Raw genomic sequence first — 25,755 nt, forward strand, 5'->3', positions numbered from 1 at the left:
CCTGGGCCTCTGTCCCCTAACCTTGACGTAAGATGACATCTGTTCAAAATCAGATGATAAATGCATCACATTCAGCATTGGGCCTGACACACAGCCCTCAACAAATGAGAGCTGCTCTTATCTTGTGCCTATGGCTACCACTGTTGCTACCTCTCTGCCTTAGTGCTTTGAAAAGAGTATATGGGATGTTGAGGAAAAAGTAAAGAACACTCAGCACTCCAGATCCTTGGATTTGGTATCCTGCAAAGTCCTGGAAACAATTCTGCCATGGACTCCAAGGGACAACTTGATTCTGCCTTGATCTTGGCACTTAATTCTGCACTGATTTGCTATGTGAGCTTAGCCCGGTGGTTTTCCAGCTCTAGGCTGAATTTTCCCTTTTCTCTAAAGCAGCATGAACAGCATCCAACTCTACCTGACCCAACAGGATGTTGAGAAACTCAAATCTAAGAGAACTTGAGGAAATGTTATAACAAGTGTATAATATTGAATGATATTATCGTCAACTCCTTATTATTAAATTATAGTGGAGTTCACCCATTGGTTCATATCTCAAATTACATTATGATTATGAAATCAGCTGTGCTTTACAGACAAAAAGATGGCTACATCTGAATGCAGTTTTTCTGTTAAATCAGATTTTCTCAATGACTTGAATTATGAATCAAAACCATGATCAAAGTTTTTCACCTTTCAGCTTCATTAGAAGTAATTTGTGGTCCCATTAACAATTAAATACCACAGTAAATCTTTTAGGAGGACCGAGTACATGAAACAATTTGAATTTTCTAATAAAACCTTTAGTTATAGGCAAGAAATCAACAGATATACTATAAAATGTGTTCCCCCTGCAATTTGGTTCATACGGGATGGAAGTAAGTTTTCTGGATAGGCTAACTGACTTTTAAAATATCATCTGGAGAAACAAAAGATGGTTGTACCTCTGTAAAAGGCAAAAGAATAATTTCCGTCTTCCAAAATTAGCCTCCATTTCTCTTTTCACAAAGCTGTCTCTGACTAACCACGGAGCTCCACTGAATGTTTTCTAATGCAATTTATCATAGTACACTTACTTTGGTTCTCTATTTCTTTTCAGATCACTGATTACCCCTTTTGTTTCTCTCTCTGGATGCTTGGTAACATGTTGTTTAGACATAAAACTAATTATTTCTGTTTTGGTGAATGAGTATTTTTAAAACAAAGTATTTGTTTGTAAAACATCAAAGTTTTGGCTTATTCTTAAATTTCTTATCTCATAATTGTTTGCCTGTTCAACTAAGGATTTTTACTAAAGCAGCGAGTACTTGATGTGTTTATTTTGTTTGTCTGAGAGGGGAAATATCTTTCACTGAACTCTTTAATCTTTCTGAATGGTGAGGTTGCTGCTACCCCATAGGATCCGTGTGCATGCGTAACCTTTACTTTTTTCCATAAGTGGAGGTAAAAATGTAGGTTTACTGGACTTTATGGTCTCATGTCTGTTTGACATTTTCAGTGAGCTTTGTGGACTACCTTGGAGGTAGGATTTTAAGTTTTAAAGAAAACAATGAGCTGAATCAGTGCCAGAAAACTCCAAGCCTGCCTCCTTTGAGTCTCCCCTCTGTGTCCATGTTCAGATTGCCAACATTAAGAGGGATCCATGGTCTCTTTCAAGAATCAGGTTGGGTTTTTCCCTTTGAAAATGAAAGTGAATTTTAGAGATTGTGAGCAGTTGGGGACATTCAGCAGCGGAGGCCAGCTATGCCACCTTCACCATCCACTGGTTCCCGTGCAGGTTGACTGGGACAGCACCAGCCAAATATGTCTTTTTATGACTGAAGTGGAGTATATGTTTGTGATTTAAAAATCCAGCATTCTGCATCTTGGCTTTAGTGGCTCTGCCAGCACTGAGACATCCGTGTAATGTACACATACTCTGTACTTTCCTAGTTTGAACATATCTCTTGGAAGTTTCAGGCTCCTACTAACACAGGTAGTTATTTCTAGTTTCATCTTCTTTAATGGCATTTGAAGTTCCAGCTCTGACACTGGTTTAAAGTAAGCAGATACATGTGTTTTCAAACTGGACAGGGATCCTGTTCTATATTATCATATAAGCTAAGAATCAGGGGGAACTTTACCGACTATATAATCCAGTATCAACCTTTGACATATGAAAAACTGAGGCCCAGAAAGACGAAGTGACTTCTGGGATATTGTGCACTGTTAACTGGGAAGATAATGGTAATGACAGACACTGGGTAGGATGCACAGGACCACATGTCTTCATTCCCCTCTTATTTAAACAGTACCTTGCAACATGGGTGATACGAACAGCTTTTATTGAGATGATTGATTTGAGATGAGTAATCTTATTAATCATCAACAAAATGCAGGTACGCTTAAGTGAATTCGAAATACTTCCTGTTAAATTATCCAGAGTTTTCTTCAGAGTCTTTCAACAGGAAACCAAGACTTTGAATAAAAAGTGTTTTTTTTATAACTTTTTAATTTTATTTATTATTTTTTTTAAGATTTATTTATTTATTCAGATTTATTTATTTATTCATGCATACAGGAACCAGGATTCAGGCAAGATGTGCGGGAGGGTGAGAGGATTCACCAGAGACAGAGTGGGGAACACAACAGGCAGACTGACTGAAATACACTGCTGAGGGGAGCAGTGGGCAAGACAGGAGAGGTCTGCTGTGCCATGTGGGTATCTCCCTGGCTGGCTGGGAATTGAACCTGCACTGAAGAGGCCATGGACAGCTTCACAGTGCTGCACTCAACCGCCTGTGCCACCACTTTTTGTAACTCCACCAAGAAGTACATAGGTTTGGAGCTACTGTTGTCCTTTACCTCTATAAATTGTTTCAATGATTAGCTATAATAAAATAATTATTATGGTATACCTGAACTCCATACTTAGCGATCCTCATTTGTGACAACAGACCCTCTGTCACTGCAGACATAGCAGTCACCAAAATGAGGTCCAGAGGTCAAAGCATCAGCTTATGTCGGTACCACCAATGTTTAGTACTGCCTCCTATTTTGTGCTCACCGATAACTGGCAGATCAAGTAATTTAAATTCTCTGCACTGATTCACTCTCTATAAAATGGGAAATAAGAAACTCTCTGAAGGGTCAGGAGGATAAAATGAAATCATGATTATATCTCTGCACTAAACTGTTAGTTTGTAAACTCATGTGAAAGTTTCTTTGCAAAGAATTCTTTTCTTTACAAAGAAATTTTTGAACAATCGTGTTTCCCAAAGTTGTTGGGGGTCTCAAAACAATCATATGTCCATTCTTGAAACTATTCGCAAATGGCAATCTCTAGATCATGCGTTTTTCCACAGGTATTGAAGATTCCCACAACCTCCCTTAATGACACAGACAGACATCTTCTAGTTCATCTCACGTGTTCATCATCATTGGTTTATGTATCCCCCTTGTACTATAAAATTAGACTTTCCAATATCAGTAAGCCCATATTTACATTGTCTTTCAGTTACATTTGTTCTTGGGAGAGGTAGGTCAGCACCTTGACAAGGACCCAGAAATCTGCCTTCTTTGAGATTCTTTCTCCTAGTGTCTGTCAAGGAAGTAGCTACTAGATACACTTTTCCAATTGCTTTCTAAACTTGCCCAACAGCTTTCTGAAAATCAGCATGACCTTCCAATATTCCTCCTCACTTGAAATGCCATGATCTCACTTTGAATTATAAATACTCTCTGTCCTTGTTCCCTCTCTGTAGGATATATAAAAGCATTCCTCGCCCTCTGCATGTTTAGTAGATATTTCTTAAGAATTAATGAGATAATGGCTATTCCCTGAGCACTTGGATGGGGGATGGGCAGGGAGGGGTTGTATTGGTTCAGCAGACGCTAGTCTGTTGAAACTTCCTGGAGCCAAAAGTCTTCAGTTGAAATTTGGTCACTTTGGCGAGGATCTTAGCAGTATTCTCAAATCCCAGACTTGGTGTCTCAGTTTAGTGGAGAGAGGAGAAGGGTGGAGGGAGAACTTTGTTTGGAAGCCTGAACATAAATTTATAGGGTTTTCATAACCTGTTGTCTTCCAAGTTTATATAATTTTAGCTTTTGTGTACAAAGATAATTTCTCTGGGCTGCCTTCATGTAAGTTATGTGCATTATTTATTTTTCCCCCAAGAGTGGGGATGAGTTTGCTCACCTCTTTTTATTTCTGTTTGAAAAACGAGCAGTGAGGTTAGGGGTTATCATCTCTAAAAATGAGTGAAACAACTTGCCTGTGTGTTGATTGCACCAATAACATGACCTTGAGGTCATTAACGCTACGTCCAGATTCCTTGAATAATATCTAGAATGATTAGGGCTTTCCTGTTCTTTGGCTTAAAGGCCCCTGACTGACCAAATCTACTGAAAGCAAATAGGAGCTCCTATTCCATGATAGGCATCAGTCTACAAAAATTCTGCCTTGTAAAGTTGCACTAAAAGTGCAACTTTATTTACTTACTTTTTATTTTTTTTTTTTTATTTTTTTTTTTTTTACTTCAACTTTTTATTTTTTTTTTTTTATAAATTTTATTGTTATATTCCCCATACAATTGCAGCCCCCAATTCTGACCCCAATCCCTCCCCTCCCGCCCCCGCCCCCCTAAAAGTGTCTCTGGTTCATAGTTTTTTGTTGATTTTGATTTTCACTTTCTTATAGTTATTCATTTTCCTGGTCCCTTATTTAAGTTTTCTAGATTCCTGCTATGAGTGAGACCATCCGGTATTTTTCTTTTTCTTTTTGGCTTATTTCGCTGAGCATGATCCCTTCCAGCGCCATCCATGTTGCAGCAAATTGCATGTGTTTATCTTTTTTGAATGCTGAGTAATATTCCATGGTATATATGTACCACATCTTCTTGATCCAGTCATCTATTTTTGGGCATTTGGGTTGTTTCCAAAGCTTAGCTATTGTAAACAGTGCTGCTATAAACATAGGGGTGCAGGTGCTCTTTGGAATTGATGTTTCTGTGTCCTTTGGGTAAATACCTAGGAGTGGAATTGCTGGGTCATATGGAAGCTCTATGTTTAGTAGGTCCAGAAATCTCCACACAGCTTTCCACAGTGGTTGGACCAGTTTGCACTCCCACCAACAGTGCAGAAGAGTTCCTTTTTCTCCACACCCTCGCCAACATTTGTTATTGCTAGTTTTTTTAATATGTGCCATTCTCACTGGTGTAAGATGGTATCTCATGGTAGTTTTGATTTGCATTTCCCTGATGACAAGTGATGTTGAACATTTTTTCATATGCCTGTTGGCCATTTGCATTTCCTCTTCAGAGAAGTTTCTTTTAAGCTCTTCTGCCCATTTTTTGACTGGATTATTTTCTTTGTTGTTGTTGAGACTCATCAGCTCTTTGCAGATTTTTGTGATCAGTCCTTTATCATTAGTGTTGGGTGCAAAAATGTTCTCCCAGTTGGTGGGGTTTCTCTTTGTTTTTGTTATTGTCTCTTTTGCTGTGCAAAAGCTCTTTAATTTGATATAGTCCCAGCTGTTTATCTTTGCCTTCACTATCACTGCTTTGGGTGATGTGTCTGTAAAGATGTCTTTGATGTGCAAATCACGTAGTGTTTCGCCTATATTTCCTTCTATATATTTTATGGTTTCAGGTCTTATGTCTAGTTCTTTAATCCATTTTGAGTTGATTTTTGTGTATGGTGTGAGGTGGTGGTCAAGCTTCATTCTTTTGCATGTAGCGACCCAGTTTTCCCAGCACCATTTATTGAACAAACTTTCTTTGCTCCAATGCATAGTCTTTGCTCCTTTGTCAAAGATTAGTTGACCATAAACCTGTGGGTTTATTTCTGGATTTTCTATTCGATTCCATTGGTCTGTATGTCTGTTCTTGTTCCAATACCATGCGGTTTTGATGATTATGGCTTTGTAGTATAGTTTGAAGTCTGGGAGTCTGATGCCTCCATTCCCTTCTTTTTTTTTCAGGAGAGCTTTGGCTATTCGGGGTTTTTTGTGATTCCATATGAATTTCATCAATAATTGTTCTATTTCTTTGAAGAATGACATTGAAATTTTGATTGGAATAGCATTGAATCTGTATATTGCTTTTGGAAGGATGGCCATTTTAATAATGTTTATTCTTCCAATCCATGAGCAGGGGATGTCTCTCCATTTCTTTGTGTCTTCTTCTATTTCTTTTAACAGTGTTTTATAGTTTTCTTTGTATAGGTCCTTTACCTCTTTTGTTAGATTTATTCCCAAATATTTGATTTTTTTTGTTTCAATAACAAAAGGGATGGTCTTTTTGATTTCTTCTTCTTCAGATTTATTGTTTGTGTATAGGAAGGCTACTGACTTTTGCGTGTTGATTTTGTATCCTGCCACTTTACTGAACTGATTGATGAGTTGAATTAGCTTTTCTGTGGAGTTTTTGGGGTTCTCTATGTATAATATCATATCGTCTGCAAATAGTGATAGTTTGACTTCTTCTTTTCCTATTTGGATTCCTTGGATGTCTTTCTCTTGTCTTATTGCCCTGGCTAGGACTTCCAGTATTATATTGAAAAGCAATGGTGAGAGTGGACATCCTTGTCTTGTTCCAGATCTTAATGGAATTGCTTTCAGCTTTTCACCATTGAGAATGATACTGGCTGTTGGCTTGTCATAGATGGCCTTTATGATGTTGAGGTATGTTCCTTGTATCCCCAGAATTTCAAGGGCTTTTATCATGAATGGGTGTTGCACTTTGTCGAAAGCTTTCTCAGCATCTATTGATATTATCATATGGTTTTTATATTTCTTTTTGTTGATGTGTTGGATAACGTTGATTGATTTTCGGATGTTAAACCATCCTTGTGCCCCTGGAATGAATCCAACTTGGTCGTGGTGAATTATCTTATGGATACATTGTTGGATTCTGATAGCTAAAATTTTATTGAGGATTTTTGCATCAGTGTTCATTAGGGAGATTGGCCTGTAGTTTTCCTTTTTTGTGTTGTCCTTGTTCGGTTTTGGTATTAGTGTAATGTTGGCTTCATAGAACGTGTTTGGTATTGTCCCTTCCTTCTCAATTTTTTGGAAGAGTTTGTGAAGGATAGGCACTAATTCGTCTCTGAATGTTTGGTAGAATTCATTTGTAAATCCATCAGGTCCTGGGCTTTTGTTTTTGGGGAGGTTTTTGATTACCATTTCAATTTCGCTAATTGTAATTGGTCTGTTTAGGTGTTCTATTTCTTCTTTATCTAGCTTAGGGTGATGGTAGAGTTGTAGGAATTTGTCCATCTCCTCTAGATTGTTAAACTTGTTTCCATATAACTGTTCATAGTAGTTACTGATTATTCTTTTGATTTCTGCTGTGTCCGTTGTGATTTCTCCTCTTTCATTGATGATCCTGTTTATTTGTGCTTTCTCCCTTTTTTCCTTTGTGAGCCTGGCTAGGGGTTTGTCTATTTTATTGATTTTTTCAAAGAACCAGCTCTTGGTTTCATTGATCTTTTGGATTGTTTTTTTAGTTTCAATTTCATTTATTTCTGCTTTGGTTTTTATTATTTCTTTTCTTCTACTGGTTTTGGGGTTTTTTTGTTGTTCTTTTTCTAGATCTTTGAGCTTCGAGATTAGGTTGTTTCTTTGCGTTCTTTCTTGTTTCTTGATGTGAGCTTCTATTGCTATATATTTTCCTCTTATTACTGCTTTTGCTGCATCCCATACATTTAGGATATTGGTGTCCTCCTTGTCGTTCAATTCAAAAAATTTTTTAATTTCTTCTTTGATCTCCTCATTAGTCCAATGGTCTTCCAGTAGTGTGGTTTTTAATCTCCATGAGGTAGGAAAGTTCCTTGCCTTCTTTTTATGGTTTATTTCTAGTTTGATGCCTTCATGGTCAGAAAAGATGGTTGATATGATTTCAATCTTGGTGTATCTGTTGATGTTTGTCTTGTGCCCCAGTATGTGATCGATCCTGGAGAATGATCCGTGTGCGCTTGAGAAAAATGTGTACTCCATTTTTTTGGGGTTTAGTGTTCTATAGATGTCTGTTAAGCCCAATTGCTCTAGGTCTTTATTTAGAGCTTTGGTTTCTTTACTTATTTTTTGTCTTGTTGATCTATCCATTGTTGATAGTGGTGTGTTGAAGTCTCCCACTACGTATGTGTTTTCTCTGATGTCTGTTTTCAGAGAGGACAACAGTTGTCTGATATATTTTGGTGCTCCTTCGTTTGGTGAGTATATGTTAATGAGTGTTATTTCTTCTTGAAGTATTGTCCCCTTGATCATAATGTAGTGACCATTGGGGTCTCTTTTTATCTTTTTGAGTTTGAAATCTGTTTTATCTGATATAAGTATAGCTGTTCCTGCTTTCTTTTTTGGTCCATTTGCTTGTAGGATTGTTTTCCATCCTTTAACTTTGAGCCTATTTTTATCTTTTGTAGCTAAATGTGTTTCCTGGAGACAGCAAAAGGTTGGGTTTTGTTTCTTAATCCAGGCTGCAACTCTGTGTCTTTTTATTGAAGAGTTTAGTCCATTTACATTTAGAGTTAATATTGATATGTTAGCATCTGTATTTGCCATTGTGTTTGTCTTTCCTTTGATTTTATTTATTCTTTTAATAACTTTTTTTTTTTGGCCTTCTTTCATTGTTATTCGTCTCTCTGAGGTTCTGGCTTTAGGACTCCTTGTAGTATTTTTTGGAGTGGGGGTTTAGTTGCAATGAAATTCCGGAGTTTCTGTTTGTCTGGGAAGGTCCATATTCTTTCTTCAAAGAGGAAGGAGAGCTTTGCGGGATAGAGTATTCTTGGTTGGCATCTGTTTTCTTGGAGTCTGTTGACTATGTCCCTCCACTCTCTCCTTGCCCGTAGTGTTTCTTCGGAGAAGTCTGATGTCAGCCTGATTGGTTTTCCTTTGAATGTTATCTGTTTCTTCCCTCTTGCCAGCTTCATTATTTTTTCCTTGTCCTGGATTCTTGGGAGCTTTACTATTATGTGTCTTGCTGTATTTTTCCTTTCGTCGTGGAAGTTTGGTGTTCTTCTTGCTTCTTGTATATCAATTTTCAGCTCCTTCTTCACATTTGGGAAGTTCTCTTCAATTATCTCTTTGAATATTTTCTCTGTTCCTACATCTCTCTCCTCTCCTTCTGGTATTCCTATAACTCTTATATTTCCTTTCCTCATGGAGTCAGATAGTTCCCGAAGTCTTTCTTCGTTCTTTTTCCTTCGTACTTCTCTTTCCTTTTCTGTTTTGGTTCTTTTTATTTCTGTGTCTTCAAGATTACTTATTCGTTCTTCCATTTCATCTATTCTGCTTTCATTGCTTTTCCCAGAATTCTTTAGTTCTTCCATTATTTCTTTGATCTCCTGCATTTCTTTGACTTCCCTCTTTAGGGACTCAATTTCTTTCTTCTGACCATTGTTTTCCCTCTCTAGGGACTCAATTGCATTCTTCTGATCGTTGATTATTTTTCCCTTATCATTGTTTTCCTTTATGACTTCTGTCAGTTTTTTAATCACGGCAATTTTAAATTCTCTTTCTGGAAGGCTCAGAAATTCTTCCAAGTTATTGTCATTGCAATCTGGGGGCTGGCTTTCTTTTTGTGGTGTGCTTTTTCTCTGGAGAGTTGCTAGGTTGCGTGTGGTTCTTCTCCTCCCTACTGTCTGTTTTCTAATTTGCCGTATGCGTTGGGACACTGTGTTGTTGGGACTTGCCGGCATCTTGGGTGGGCTTCTCTGTTCCCCTCTGGTTCTTCCAGGAGTCATCTGTCAGTTTCAAGCAGCCTTTACTGGAGAAAGGTCCCTGTTCTAAAATGCCGATGTGGGGACACACTCCCCTGTGCGCCTGGTCTGCCCCGGCGGTGGGTTCCTGCTCCCCTCTGGGCTTGGACTGCAGGCCAGAGGGGGTCTGGCGTGGGCGAACTTCCCCCGCTCACCTCTGGCTCCTGAGGAAGCCTTCTGCAGGTAGTCTTTACTGAAGAAATGTCCCTGTTCTAAAATGGTGATGTGGGACACACTCCCTGCGCTTCTGGTCTCAGGCACACTCTTCTGCGCGCCTGGTCTGCCCCAGCTGTGGGTGCTCGCTCTCCCTGTGGGCTCAGACTACTTGTTCAGAAGGGGCCCGGTGTGGGCTAACTCCCCAGCTGGCCACTAGCTCCTTCAGTAGCCTGTGCTGGGGTCAAGTCGCTAGGTGGCACCAGAGATCTCTCCTAGAGCCCTTGGGGAGCTGATTTTCCACCCCGTGGGACAGGGAGCAGAGCGGGGATGGTAGGGTACACCTCAACGGCTTTGGGGTGCTGTGTCTGCCTTGTGCCCCACTGTCGTGGGGAACCCACGCCCCTAATTTCGTGCCCCGGGTCTCAGTTCCAAAGCCCTCAGTTCCAGGACGCAGGCTGTAGCCCAGATCAGTGGCGCGGGAATGGCGCCTTTTGAATCCCGCTCCCCTGCCTGGGCGCCTTGTTCCTGCTCACTCAGGGAGGGCCTCCGCCCGGGTCTCAGTTCCAAAGCCCTCAGTTCCAGGATGCGGGCTGTAGCCCAGATCAGTGGCGCGGGAATGGCGCCTTTTGAATCCTGCTCCCCTGCCTGGGCACCTTTTCCTGCTCACTCAGGGAGTGCCTCAGCCGTCTCCCTGCAAGCCTAGGTCGCAGGCGCGGGGCCCTGGGCAGCTGCAATCCGAGCGCCGCTTTCGCGCAAGCTTACCGGGCGGCCGGGGCTGTGTGCTGGTGCTGGTCTCCTCCTGGTGGGCGGGGCTCTCTTTAATGGCGCATAGAGCTCAACTCCGCGGCGGATCCTGCAGGGTTCGCCTCAGCTCCCGTTCACGGGGTGTGGTGGCTGAAATAGTTCCTTTCCACTCACAGTCCCGCTTGCTGCATCCGTTTTTCTTGTTGGGCGTTTTGGTTTGTTGTTTCCCTAGTCTCTGCCGGTCGGAGAGTCTTTACTTACTTTTTAAAAGGTGGTTAAAACTTGTCAAGTATGGCTATCAATGACTCTTTCAGAATGTTGAATCTGAGTATTATTCTTGGAGTTCAGCTATATATCTCTTATTGACAGCTAAGCAGTAACTTAATCTGGGACTTGTTCCTCCAGCCAGTTGAGTCTCATTAGGATGCTTTTTACTGGCCTCCCTGGTGGCGTGCTGGGTTGCAAAGCTGCCCGCAGCCTCTGCAGCGCTGGTTCGATCCCCAGCCTCCCAGCGAGGGTCCCACATGGCACGCAGACCTCTCCTGCCGCCCGCTGCTCCCCTCAGCAGTGTACTTCGGTCCTTCTGCCTGCTCTGCTCCCCGCTCTGGCTCTGGTGAATTCTCTCACCCTCCTGCGCTTCTGACTGTACCCAGTGCTTGTATAAGTAAATAAACAAATCTTTACAAAAAAAAAAAAAAGATGCTCTTTACCTCACCCAACCACAAGAGGGCACCTCAGAATGCTCAGATACAAAGCCAAATAGCTTTCCTCTAGGGCACAAAGAAATGGAACCTACAAGGAAGTAACTGCCCCTCTGCACCCTCTTTGGTCTTGTTAAATCTCTTTATTGTGGACCACAAGACCAGGTTTTCACAGCAAATTATCCACACAAAGGATTGGAAGCCAAACAAATATTAGAAAGCTTGTAGATATTAGTAGAATAGAAATTATTTGGTAGGCATGGTTCCAGTACTTAGAATGAACGCCTACAGTATAAAAATTTATGAAGTATTAGACTTAATTACTCTGGGGCTGATTCTGGAGTCACCTCTCCCCAATCCCCCTCTACCTCCCAACCCACATAACTTTTCAAAGCTTTCATATCTAAAGGGAGTAGGGGGTTATTTTAAATACAGATTTGGGTTTCTCTATCTGGAAACAAAAGCAGTATGACTGGAATAGGTTGAGAGATGCTGTGAAGAACCATGATAAATATTTGTATTTTTAAAAGGTATTTATTTCTTCCTTCTACTTGAGAAAAGTATTGAATCTTTATGTATTTTCCTGGACATCATTCATCTATGCTTAATACATACATATTACAGACCTTTTTCTAAGACTATGACATGGGCTGGAGCTAGACAGTGGTTTGAGAATAAGTGCTGGTACTTCGACCTTGATGGTGGCAGTGACTCTTTCGCCTTCCAAATTAAGCTGAAAGCATGTGAGGCTGTAACTAGATTAGGCAAAGATCTATATGTGACCTCATAAGTGCACTATGAAATGCACACATTTCCAATATACCCAAAGTTCAAAACATCCCCTGTACATACAAGTGCTCTCACAGGTACATGCTTAATGGTGGACAGAGAAAAGTCTTAATCTTACATTCACGTAGAGCTGTTATAGGACAGCCCCGATGTTGAATGGGTTCCTGGCTGTGGGTCCTCACCCACGTGCTTAAAAGGGACTTATGAATACTCCACTACAGACACACACAAAAGGTTAATAAAAGGTTTATTTACAAGGGAAAAGGAAATAAGGAAAATATACACCTCAGGGAGAAAATAGGGAAATAAAGTCTTTAATGCGTCCTACCCGATCCGACGACCTGGAAACCCAAAGTCACTCTAAGAGCTGGCCGGACGCTGCGAGCTGGCAGAGAGCCAAAATGGAGGGTCCCCCAAAGCCCACGTGGCTGCCTTTATACCAACCTGGCTGCTTAACCCCACCCTCAGGTCCCAGCCACCTTCCCTTGGGTGGTGATGGGATTTGGAGTTCCCAGTGTCTTTGGCTTTGGTCTGGGGTGGGAGGTAGAGTCCACCTCCCATTCCATGGAATTAAATGGAATTCCATGGAATTCCATGGAATTAGCTTTAGGACATCCTTTTCCCCCTAACAGTACCTCACAAGCGAACTTGATAAGTGAAGATTTCACTAGCAAAAAGACTTATAATAGCTAATGGTGAGTGGTTTTTAGTTGAATGCTTGACTTGTATTAACTTATTTGATATTAAAAAACCCAGGAAAATAGTCACTTTTAATATTCCTTTCTTGTAGAAGAGGAAACTGGAATTTTAGAAGTTGGTGCTGCCCGCCCAACCTCACAGCTGTCCCCTGGTACAACCAGGATTCAAATCTAGTTGTGACCCCCAGAATCTGTGCTCTTGTCAAATGGTCTAGTGATCTGAACTTAGCTATAGGTTATGACTTAAAATTCACTCAGAGAAGTCTGAATTTTATTTTCTAGTCGTTGTCTAGTGAAAGAAGCCCGGCTTTGGTGTCAGCAGTCTTGGTTCCCACTCAGACTTTGACCTTAGCCAACTATTGAGTCTTGGGTATATCCTATAAATTCTCTGGACCTGATGTCTGACTCTCATCTGTCAAAAGATAAACTTGAAATTTGACGAATTCCAAGGATCTGATCATTACCTCTATTTTGCAAATGGGGACACTCAGGACCGATCAGCTTTTCTTTTACCTTTTAGAGGGCAGATAGACAAGGGAACCTGGTGTGGACTGATATCACAGTGCTTAGATGCAGGCACAAGCTAATAGATGGGGCAGCTAGCCACTTCAGTACCAGGCTGTGTGAGTCATAACAGAAAATAGCTGTGAGGACTGCAATAATCCCCCCACCCCAGTCTTACTAAACATAAGTGTATTAGAGAAATATTTTTAAGTTGACCAAGTTTCTTTATGAATTGGGCTTTTGAAGGGCTGGAAATCTCAGGGAAAATGACAGTGGAAAATTCTTGACGTTAACTCCTCTTGAAGGGAACTCAGTGTGTGTACAGCAATGAAACCTCTCTACCCTTAGTTTCTGTAACTGTCATGGTCCAGGAGTGGATGTTTTCAAAATGCAAAAATATCAGGTCATATATGGATGTGGATACCTTCACACATACCTTTTAAAACTAAGTGTATATAGTGTGTGAACAGAACAAAACCACAAATGTGGACCTCGTTTAGTCAGTGAATGAATTGGAATTTGAGGCAAGCCAGTCGCACAAGCACAGTGCTTCAAAGATGCAGCATTTCTCCTGTCAGACTTGTCCCTATTCTACAGAGGAGGCAGAGGCAGCCATTGGTCTTGCTGGTTGCTGGCCAGGGGCCTTGGCTGGTATGGCCCTTCACCATCTCTGAGTTTCTGGGGCCCAGAGGCCAAGTCAGGAGTTCAGGTTACACTAGACAAAGCTGCCCGCATGTTTTCTTGGACAGTCTGGTTTGATCCCAATACTATGGCCACACTATCAATTTTTGATAAAATACCTCGTGGCCCAGAGCTTGATTTCATTTAGGCCTGACCTGATTTCTCTCCAGCTGAGGCTAATTTGCATGGCTGTAAACACAGGCCCTACAAAGCTCACCAACTGTGATAAAAGCAAAGGAAACCTGAGACCACTGGAAACTCCGAAATCCGCCTTCGGTATCTGAGCCTGACTCTGAGTCACGCTGCAGCCCAGGAGGCTGCCAGCATGCAGCAGCTAGAGAAATGTTATTCTGATTGATCTGATTAGGGCAGCAAGGTTAGCCATGGTCAATTTACAAAGACAGTATGAGAAGAAATCATGTGTGTAGCCATGTTATGGGTCAGCTAGGCCCCTGCCAGACGTTATAAAAAAACCACAGCTCTGCCAGGACCATTATCAGATCTCCTCGGTGGGGTACAAATGGGATTGGAGGGTTAGGAGCCCCTCCAGTGGAGTGAATGACAAAAGGGATTGGGCTCGAAGAGTCAGTGAATCATGCTTACTTCCAGCTGGATTCCTTAGCTGCCAAGCCCCATACATGTGAGTGGGAGAGCCAGGGGTTTCCCCAATAAGGTGTTAGGAGGACTGCCCTGAGCTACTGGTTGCAGTGGAAAGAAGAGGGTAAAGGCTTATTTGCAAAGGACAGGAGGCTGCAGACTGACCGACAGAAACAGCCAGATGGAACCTATTGGGCATTTTGAGCCCGTCCTTCTCCACGAGTGGTTTAATTGGGATCTGGCTCCAGGCCCTGGTGACTAAATAACCTGGGTTTTAGTGTTTTCATTTTCATTAATTAACTTTTATGCTGGGTACCTTATTAGTCACATTAGACATTTTGCATGTGCAAAATATCCTGGGAGGTGAGAAGGGGGTCTTTAAAAATAGTATAGAGCTACAAGTACCAGGGGGCTAATTCATGACCTAATTATCACATCACTTTTTATTCTCCTGTAGGCTCTCCTATAACCTCCTTAGTTTACAACACGCACAAAAACTGGCTTTTTTAACTTTGCTTTCAAATAGTTATTGTATCCACACTGATTCTGAAGGTTTGGGATCCTCTTCTCTGGGTGTGGTTCTATTCCTCCCTGCCCAATTGAGGAATCTAAATATTACTTACAACACTGGGATGGGATAAGGTACATTAATTAACAAAGAAAGATTTATTTTAAACGAAGCCAACTGAAAGCCACAGTGCTTGAGCTAAGCCTCATTATAAATAGTCGTCTCTGTGCTATAATCATCTTACTGTTGGAAAACATGAGACATAGAGATGGTTGCTTAGGGAAGATTGTGATTCAGGATGTAGCAGCAAACTCTCTAAAGCAGACAATGTTTAGAATGCTTTATAAAGACAGTGGAGAAACTGGACCATGAGATGTTTTTGTTTTATGTTATATATATTCTTGGGGAATAGAGATATCTTGGCAGTTCAGATCCAACCTGGTAGGATATTGTTATTCAGGAAGGGATGAGGCTCTGAGGCTGAAGGTGCATGGAGAAGGAGGTACTGTGAACCCAGGGAATTTACAACTATTAGCTAAGATCTTGGTGTTAGCCTCAGAATCACCAGGAAGCCAGTGATAAGCTGAATAGAGGCCTGAAGGCCAACCAGCTGCTTCTGCCAGCATACCCGGTACACCAAGAACCATGACTTGTGTCAGTATGGAAGGTGGTAAGGAAGTGGTTCCACAGGGGTGTCTGCAGACCACACAGACCAGACTTTTCTTTCTGGGACTTGACATTATCCGCATGCAAGTCCCTTCATCTTCCTAAGGCTCTTCTCTGCAGTTCCCTCATCTGTCAAGTGAGACTAATAATAGTACCTACTTCAACGGCTGATTGTGAGTATTGAAATAAATAAGCTATGTGAAGTGTTTAGCTTCGTGCCTGACATAATGGTTGCTGCTTCCACCGTACTGTCACCACCATCATTACCATCAGGAGTAGGAAGAAGGATGAAAAACCTACGGTGTCAGGTAGGATTCTGACCACAAGTCTCAGCTCTCATTTCGTGCTGACTCGTGAGCCCCCAGGCTAGCCAAGATCCATTTTCCCCTCTCTGTGTGTGTCCCACTGGGACACGACTGTGTCATTAGAGAAAAGGAATTTAGGCTGGATACTCAGAGAGGAATGTATTCGAGGTGTGCCAAGAGGAAACTTGGGATAGAACAAAAAGGTGATAAAATTTGTCTCCATTTTCTAAGTAGTTTGTGTTTCTGTTATAGTTTTAAATTTGCTGCTGGCAGGTAACATAAGGTTTATCCTTAAATCCTTTTAGACCATAATAGGCAATAAATACATACATACATACTGAGAATGATTTAGATGATGATGAAACTCTCAAAGTATGATGTTTTAGTTTGCTTTCTACATTAACAATGAAATGGACATTTGCCTTAATTTTTATCAACATAAGTCATGGATAGAAATTTAAAACTCAAGCAGTATTGAAAGATGAAACAAAAAGCAAAGGTCTTGCAATTGTCAACAACTGTCAAGACCAGGTGCTCTGATCAAAATGCAGTTGGCTTTGAAATCCTATGTCAATAATGAAAAGACAACTTCAACTTGTCAATAGTAAAAATCTTGTTACCATTTTTGCAGGTCAAATGTTATTGTTTGTAATTTCATATGGTTCAACCTAATAGCTCTTAAAAAGTAAGAGTGGAAATTAAAACCAATTTTTAATACAATAGAGATGATTAAGAAAGTCAAAAGTGTATTGTTTGAAAGCAGTAAAGTTCAACTTTTGGCAAGATTGTGTAAAGCAAGAAAACAAATAAAAATACTATGAAAGTAAAAGTGAATATAACTATTAATGCCATAGAAATGTGTAACATTTTCCAATAAATGTAAATAACATGAAATAAACAACTTCCTAGTGAAAAAATAAATTACCAAAACATAGTCAAGGAGAAATAGAGCACTTGACCGTTCTATAAATATTAAGGAAATCAGATCAGTAGTTTAAAATCTTCTCATAAAGAACAAGGCCCAGATGGTTTACCTCATCAAACATTTCCTCCTTAGGCAAGATACTTTAGAGAATAGAAAGTGATATTATGCTCAAAATTAATACATAGTTTTGATAGTACTATCAGACACAGGCAGGAAGTAAAAGATTACAGGTCAGTTTTTCTCACAGATACAGATGTGAAGATCTTAAACAGTGTTAGCAAATTGAATCCAGCAATGTATTAAATATCCAAATTATTGTAGCAGATCTGAATAAAAGGAGAGCTCTTGTCTCTTCATGATTAGAAAAAGTACTGTTACAAAGATGTCAGTTAATCCCAAATTGATTTGTAGTTTCTAAGTAACCCCAGTCAAAAATTAAATAGGATTAATCAAAAATTAATTTGGATTTGGACAAACATAGTTTAAAATTTTGGTATTTTAAACAAAGGTTTAAAATCAGTCAAAGTCTGTAAAAGAAATACCAGGAAGGACACACACTCCATATCCAGAGAAATGGGGAAATAAGTAATAAGGTAGCTCTATGATGGTAATACAGGTAAGACGGGAGCAACAGTCATAGGGGTGGTGATGCTTCTGCTTAGTGAAAATTCCAAGGGTAACTTTGGCCTTCCCCTCCCCATACACACACCCCAATTTAACTACTACTGGTCTTCTGTTTACCAGAAACCTTACTGCTAATATAAACACTGGATTAACACATATTTTGTATTTACTGTTCATTAGGTGGAAGTGGGTCATCCTAAATGTCCTTGTCCTGTTCACATTGAGTAGGCTGGCCAGAGAGGTAGAGGAGGGAGGGGTAGTTTTTGCTACCTCCGATGGCAGAGGCAGAAGTAGAGAAGGTGGAAAGAGACAGAAGATGCAGGCACCTCATCTATTCATGCTTTTAAGTACTATTTTGACCTCAAAGCTCAAATATAAGAGGTACCTCAGCGTAATTTCATGAAAATACATGGTAATTTCTGTCTGAGTGTTTTGCTTTTACATTTCCCTAAAAATGTTTTGATACAATACCAATCTTTCTTCCACTGTTTGCTCATATTATAAAAGGGAGAGCCCAGGTCACAAAAGAAGTCAAAAGCAGTCTTGAATTGGAATCCTGCTGCCAGGTTGTCTAATGCGCATTTGCTTTCTTGTACTCCAGTTTCTCTCTCTCCTTACTTTCAGCCTGGCTCTGGTTTGGAAGCTGTCATCTCCAGAGTCCATCTTCCATCAATTCCTCTGGTGTCTACCTGTGTCAAGGTGTGCAGGTGCACCTCTGCAGGTCATACCTGTTCACAGAACTGTCATTGGCACAGAAAAACAAAATCAGTGGGGCTTCCCCGGTGGTACAGCAGTTGAGCACTGGGCTGCAAAGCTGCCTGCAGCCTCTGCAGCGCCTTTTTGATCCCTGGCCGCCGGGCGAGAGTCCCACATGGTGCACAGACCTCTCCTGCTGCCCGCTGCTCCCCTTAGCAGTGTACTTCATCAGTCTGCCTGTTTTGTTCCCCACTCTGCCTTTGGTGAATCCTCCCACCCTCCCGCACTTCTGACTGTACCCAGTGCTTGCATTAAAAAAAAAAAAAAATCAGTGGAAAGAATTGAAACATGGGAGCAGGAGACTCATACACGACTGATGTGGTATCTCAGATCAGTGGGTAAAACTGACTATAGAAATAGATACTTGGGGCCTCCCTGGTGGCGCAAGGGGTTAAGCGCCACACTGTGAGGCAGTCCGCTGCCTCTGCAGCACGAGTTCCATCCCCAGCCGGCCAGGGAGCTGCCCACATGGCGCAGCAGACCTCTCCTGTCTTGCCCACTACTCCCCTCAGCAATGTATTTTGGTTGGACTGCCTGTTCTGCTCCCCACTCTGTCTCTGGTGGATCCTCTTACCCCCCGCATCTCTGGCCTGTACCCCAGCTCTTGTATGCATAGATAAATAAATCTTAAAAATAAATAGATTAAAAAAAGAAATAGATAATTTAAAGTCCAAATAGGTGGCAAAAGAAAGAAAAGAACTCCCCTCATATGAATAAAAATCAGCTAAGATATATCAAGCACATGAATGTGAAGGGAAAAAGTGGATAGTTTTAGAGAAGAATACAAGAGCATATCTTTTGACCTCATATGGAAAAGATGCAAAAAGTATAAGAAATATGTGCATTAAAGTACAAATATAATCTTAAAGTAAAATTACACCATAATTAAAAAAACAACTCATGCATAATGGGAAGAACAGTCCAGCAGACTGTGGTGGAGGATTATGGGTGGTTTGATGGTAGGTGATGTGATAACATATTGGAAAGGTGTAATCCTGTGCTCCTAAATTCTACACAGCATTGTAAATCTGTTACCTCCATAAAAAATATAATTGGGGGCCTCCCTGGTGGTGCAAGGGGTTAAGACACAACCTATGAAGCCGTTCACAACCTCTGCAGCACAAGTTCAATCCCCAGCCGGCCAGGGAGCTGCCCACGTGGCGCAGCAGACCTCTCCTATGGCGCAGCAGACCCGCTGTCCTCTCAGCAGTGTATTTCAGTTAGTCTGCCTGTTCTGTTCCCCACTCTGTCTCTGGTGAATCCTCTCACCCCATCCCCTGCACCTCTGGCCTGTACCCCAGTTCTTGTATGCATAAATACATCTTAGAAAAAAAGTATAATTGGGGAAAAAAGAGAGTTCTTGCTCATCAAAAGATGCCACAAAGTATCTGAGAAGATCAGTCACAATCTTGGAGAAGGCACTTATAACATGTAACTGAAGAATTACTATCCAAAATATATATAGAAATCTTACCAGTTAATAACAGCCATCACCTTCCAATAGAAAGAGGGGAAATTGAGGGCCTCCCCAGTGGCGCAGCAGTTGAGCCCTGGGTTGCGAAGCTGCCCACAGCCTCTGTGGTGCCGGTTCGATCCCCAGCTGCTCCCCGGCCACTAAAGGAGGGTCCCACATGGCGCACAGACCTCTCCTGCCCGCTGCTCCCCTCAGGAGTGTACTTTGATCCTTCTGCCTGCTCTGCTCCCCGCTCTGGCTCTGGTGAATTCTCTCATCCTCCCGCGCTTCTGACTGTACCTACTGCTTGTATAAATAAATAAATAAATCTTAAAAAAAAAAGGAGGGGAAAATGATAAGAACAAGCTTGTCATGGAATTAACGGCAGATAAACATGAAAAGGTGGTCAAAAAGTCTGAAATTAGGAAATGTAGAGTAAAACTGAAATGAGATACCATTTTGGACCCATCAGCTTGGCAGAAATTATAAAGTATAACTGAAATATTGGGAGTGTTTGAAGTAGTAGGAACTCATTGCTGCTTATGGGAAGTTGCATTGTTCTGTATGCTCGGAGAATAATTTGGATCTATCTAGCTTATGAGAACATGTGTAGACCCTCTGCCCAAACATTTGAGAGACACATGAGAATGTTTATAAAAGCTTTTGTTATAGCAAAAAAAATAGGAAAATGATGACAATGTCTATAGTCATTATATTGGAAAATGGACTGAGATAAAGCTCACACAATAGAATACTATATAGCTTTGAAAAAGAGTCATCTACAGCTATATTCATCTGTACCCATGATTCTTAAATATAATGTTCAGTGACAAAAACATGTCACAAAAGAGTGGTTCCATTGGTTTGGAGTTCAAAACCAAGCAGAATTAATGAATTTGATGGAGTCATACATTTCTATAAAACTTTTTCTCTTTAATGCAAGAGAACTCCCTCTTACCCTCCTTCCATTCCCATCTTGCTCCCTACAGATACCAACTTTCAACATTCTTGGTCATCCTTTTGTACATCCCCTGCTAACATTTCTATCATTTTTGGCAGTTAATATGGGCTTCTTATTTTGGTAGACCAGTTTTAGAATTACATTTCAAATTACAAAACTCACTTTTTTAGAATACAGTTGACTTTTTGAGTTTGTAGAGTTTCTTCTGCTTTCTATTTTTCCTTCTGTTCCTTCTTCCAAGTTCTTTTTAATGCTTTTTGGGGGGGTTTGAGCTCTATATATCATGTTAGAGGATTTCTTCAAAGAGTTGGTAGCCCTTGGCTGCTATTTCTATCTAAGATAGACTTGCACAGAAGCGCAACATAAATGAACAAGGTTTTCCCAATGGTGCATCTCACCATGGAATGAACACTAACGGACCTGTCATTTCATTTGGGAGGGGGTCTCTGAATGTCAGGATCTATTTGTCTTTGCTTTTTCCAAATGGAATTTTTATAGGCATCTGTCTAGGGGCTGAGGAATGAAGTGTCAGCCTGACTGCTATATTCTGGGAGAAAAGCCCAGGAAGAGTGTGGAATTTTGATAATTACTCCATTCTAGTACAAGAGCTCAACCCCACTCTCTGCTTGCCCTAGTGTCCATGAGTCTAAAATCTGTCTGGTTGAATTTCTCTTGAAACTATACTTCCCTTACAAAAGTTAGGATTATATGTCCAGCACCTAATTACATCATATACTAAATTTTACATAACCCCATTATTTTTACCTGCCTACCTCACCCTTAACATGTGATGCCTTGAATTAATGCATTTTTGAGGTTTTGTCCTCTTTTCTAGACAATTAGATTTGTTCTTCTATTACTTTGCTGTGGAACTTACCACTCCTTCAACTACCTCTGCCTTCACATTTTTAGTTTTGAAGTTAAAGGTGTCTGTTTAATGAAGATAAACATTGTGTTTCTGACCCTCAGATTCATAATTTTTGGTTGGCTTTATAGTTTCTAGGAGGTGAAAGTGCCCTTATATTCTCCTGTCCTAAAACTCAAAAGAGTTTTAGTTTTCAAGTATCGCTGCATTACTGATGAGGCATGTCCATCCTTGCTGGAGCAAAATGTAACTCAAGGGAAAGGACTCAAGGCTGGAAGTCAGATATTGTCTGCGTGACTCTGGCAAATCACCTGCCAGTGCTTGTTGTATTGTTATGAGAAAGGGACTTGCCCTGGTGAGTGAATCTCAGGGTCTGTTCACATGGACAACTGAATGAAAGAGCATCAGTTGTGTTTACTTCTTGTGATAGATGTTCAGAAAGAGTCAGGAACACAATGAAAACTAATGATGGGGGCGATGAGCTGGGTGATACATCCTGACCCTAACAGAATCTCTGGAATCATCATTTCATGTCTGTGGCAGGAACTCAGTAAGTCTGTGGTACTTAGGTCAACTGCTGTTAGCCAGAAAGGGAATAGAGTAGGATGACTCTGGTTGTAAATAGTGTGTGTTAGATCATGGCTGCAAATTAAGGCTCTGTGTGAGGTAGTACTAGGTGAAATATGGCCATAAAAGGGGAAAAAAAACCCAACGTAGTCTGAGGTGTCTTTAAAGAAGGAAGTGTTTCTCTTAATGTTCTGTCACAGACTTTGCCATCTAGTGAGCCCCTGTAGCTAAGAGTGCCCACTGTCACTCGCTCTTCACTCTCCAAGCTGGGATGGGAAAGAGCTAGGTCATTAGCATCAAGATACACTCTAAATCGAAAGCCATCCATCATTTCTGATTCTCTGAATGCAATGATTATCATATCAAAGACCTACGATGACATTGAAGATAATAACTTTTCTGTTGTCCATTATCTCCGAGCAGCTTGGAGTAATTGTTAGCATGTGTTCTTTTCAAAAGGCCAACATTCTAAATTTGGGGGGGAAAGCCCTGTTTGAGCTACCAAGAATATCTATGAAACTGGGTTCAAGGTCTTAATATTAAATGAGAAATTATATGGGTAAGATGGGTTTTATAAACGTGGTTATGTAGAATTCTTGGAGCAGTGTGTCTTTCTGTGTACCTGGCATTGGCCTTATAGGAGAAGGCCATCCTCCTTGACTGAGCATATAGCTTTGAGAGAGAACTCCATGGAGACCAGAGAGAAAAAAGGCACATTTTCAGCTACTTAGCAGAGAAAAACTCTGGGAACCAGGGATTATGCAAGCATATATATATATATATATATATATATATATATATATATATAGCCAGCACTTTGCTAAGGCCAGTAATTATGAACATACTAACACATTCATTTGCAGTCACTTGGCTACTCAAGGTGTGATGCACACAGCAAGCAGGCAGCATAAGCATCCCCTAGGAGCTTAGTAGAATTGTGACGATATCATCCCTTCTATTTGCTTCTTAGGGCCGCCTTTACAAACTCCCACAAACTAGGTGACTTAAAACAATAATGTATTGTCTCATAGTTCTGGAGACCAGAAAGTGAAAACCAAGATGTCGGTGGTGTCACACTTTTCTTTGAAACCAGTAGGGGAGTCCTACTCTGTCTCTTCTTGTCTTTTGGCGCCTTGATCCCGATATTAGGCGGTCCTTCACTCAGGGTGGTATAACTCCAGTCTTTCCCATTGTCATCACATGGCATTCTCCCTGCGTGTTTCTGTGTCTGCACATGGCCATCTTCTTATAAGGACACCAGTCAGATTGGATTAGGCACCAGCTGACTCCAGTATGACCTCATTTAATTAATGACATCTGCAATGACCCTATTTCCAAATAAGGTCCCATTCTGAGATACTAGGGCTTGGGACTTTAGCATATTTTAAGGGGAATACAATTTAATGCCAAACAGATTCCACCCCATCCACAGTGCATGAGAATATGCATTTCTAATGAGGTCTCTAGTAATTCATAGACACACCAAACTTCTAGAGGATATGCTGCAAATTCATAATTGCTTTACAGTATTTACAACTTTCCAAGTGTCTCCACTAAAGTTCTTTAAGGGCTTTCCCTACAGTTTGTAGAGTTACATAGTTGGGGATGTATTCGTGCAGTTTATGAAAAACAGAGCAAAAGCTTTCACATTTCGGTGCCTCCCTGGTGGCGCAGGTGGTTAAGTGCAGTGCTGTGAAGCTGTCCACAGCCTCTGCAGTGCGGGTTTGATTCTGGATGGCTGGAGAGCTACCCACATGGTGCGGCAGACCTCTCCTGTCTGACCTGCTGCTACCCTCAGCAGTGTCTTTCAGTCGGTCTGCCTGTTCTGTTCCCCGCTCTATCTCTGGTGAATCCTCTTACCCTCCCACACATCTGGCCTGTACCCCAGTTCTTGTATGCATGAATAAATAAATAAATTTTTAGAAAAAAAAAGCTTTCACGTTTCTCCTCAATGTCTAGTAGTGTGAGAATGGAAAGAGGAGGAACATCTACTCTTCCTGTCGTTGATAGAGATGCAGATTGGATGGTGGGACAGAATTTAAAGTGAGATTGTAATAGAGAAGTTTAAAAGCAAAAAGCCAGGAAACATGACTCAAAAGTCCTGTAGCATCTTGCCTCTGGTATATATTGAGTGGTGAGTCACTGTACTCCCATCAGCCTAAAACAGAATAAATACTTTCCCCTACTGTTAAAGGTTGAATGACAAATACAGAATACATTCCTGGCTTTGGGAGAGTTGAGTTATGATGGTTGAAAGCCACCTAAGGGTGCACAGTTGAATTTTTCTGTTATCCTGAAGTCATTAACTCCTTTCTCAAAGTCCCTCTTTCCTTTTATATTCTGACCTCTGTAGCTAAGCTGTCACACCATCATTTTCAAATGCAGAGTCTTAGACAGTTAGGCCTGTGTTTTGTTTTGTTTTGCTTTATGTCCTAGCCAAAGCTGGATTCTTTCCTAGTCTTCCATTCTCTTTTTCATTTATTTTTCTACCACAAAACCCTCTGTTCAGTTGCTTCTCGATCAGTTAATTGTCGGTGCTGTAGAATTGTTCCATGTTCATTACTGGCATGCACTCTTTAAGAGGCTGTCAGTTCTAAGAAGTAATAAGATTTCATTTCTCATCTGTACCTTTGTGTGATGGGAGTTTAGTCTGTCTGAAGACAGGTAATGAATGCAGAAGTGTCTCGTGATCATTTTCTTTCCCAAGTGTATGATTAATGGGAAAATGCATGTGATTTTGTTTGGGAGTTTTCCACATGACATAAAAAGTCCAAAACCAGCAGAAGCCCCATCTCCATACTCATCCCATAGTCTGCGCCCCCCCCCCCTTCCTGCCCAGCCACAGCCTTCACCTGCTATGGCCTTCTCTGCATTTGCTTTCTGAACAGAATTCACTGGCCTAAAAGCCAATATAAGGGTTATTCTGTCTCATCAGTAAGGGAACAGGATGCCAAATATGTTCTCAGCTGCAGGACAGAATGACAATTTGCTTTTTCACATTTCTTGGTGAAAAGCCTAAATCCTTAAAGTAAACTTCAGCTGAGCAATTTTACGTGTCCCCAAAAATAAGGCCATGGAAGAGATTCAGACCTAACAGTTTGACAGAACAGTAATGCTTAGTTTTCCTTGAAACATTTAGTGGTACAGATTATCAGGTGGTGTGTGGAAAACTTACTTTATTGGCATTATCAGGCCAGCTGATGGAGACCACTACCCAGAAGCATACCCAGCCACGCTGGCCATCAGCAGGAAGGGCTTGTTTGCACCAAGTCAGGTGACATTTCATAATATGGCACCATGGAGCCAGCCAACCAGCTCCGCTGGGTGTGATGCCAAAAAGTGGCAGGGGGGTGGAGCATGGGAGAAGGGAACAAGGAACCTGAGTCAGCATTTATTTTCCTGGGCACCTGCCAAGAAACAATTGCATATTTCCAAGGAAGCGCTCATTCTCCCTGAGGAGAGAGAGCAAGATAACTGCCAACTCCTGTCCTGTGGTTCCCTTCCAGCTGGCCCTGGCTCCTGG

The 25,755-nt window shown here is 41.1% G+C and overlaps 1 protein-coding gene across 3 annotated transcripts in view; it reads left to right on the top strand.

The window, feature by feature from the left end:
* The window catches only part of FMN1 (formin 1), a gene marked incomplete at both ends in the record, with an annotated part of 376,429 nt that overhangs the window by 188,579 nt on the left and 162,095 nt on the right, over positions 1–25,755 (top strand). The gene's annotated exons all lie outside the window — the stretch shown is intronic.

The sequence above is a fragment of the Talpa europaea genome (genome assembly GCF_964194135.1).
Source record: "Talpa europaea genome assembly, chromosome: 8".
Classification (NCBI taxonomy): Eukaryota; Metazoa; Chordata; class Mammalia; order Eulipotyphla; family Talpidae; genus Talpa; species Talpa europaea.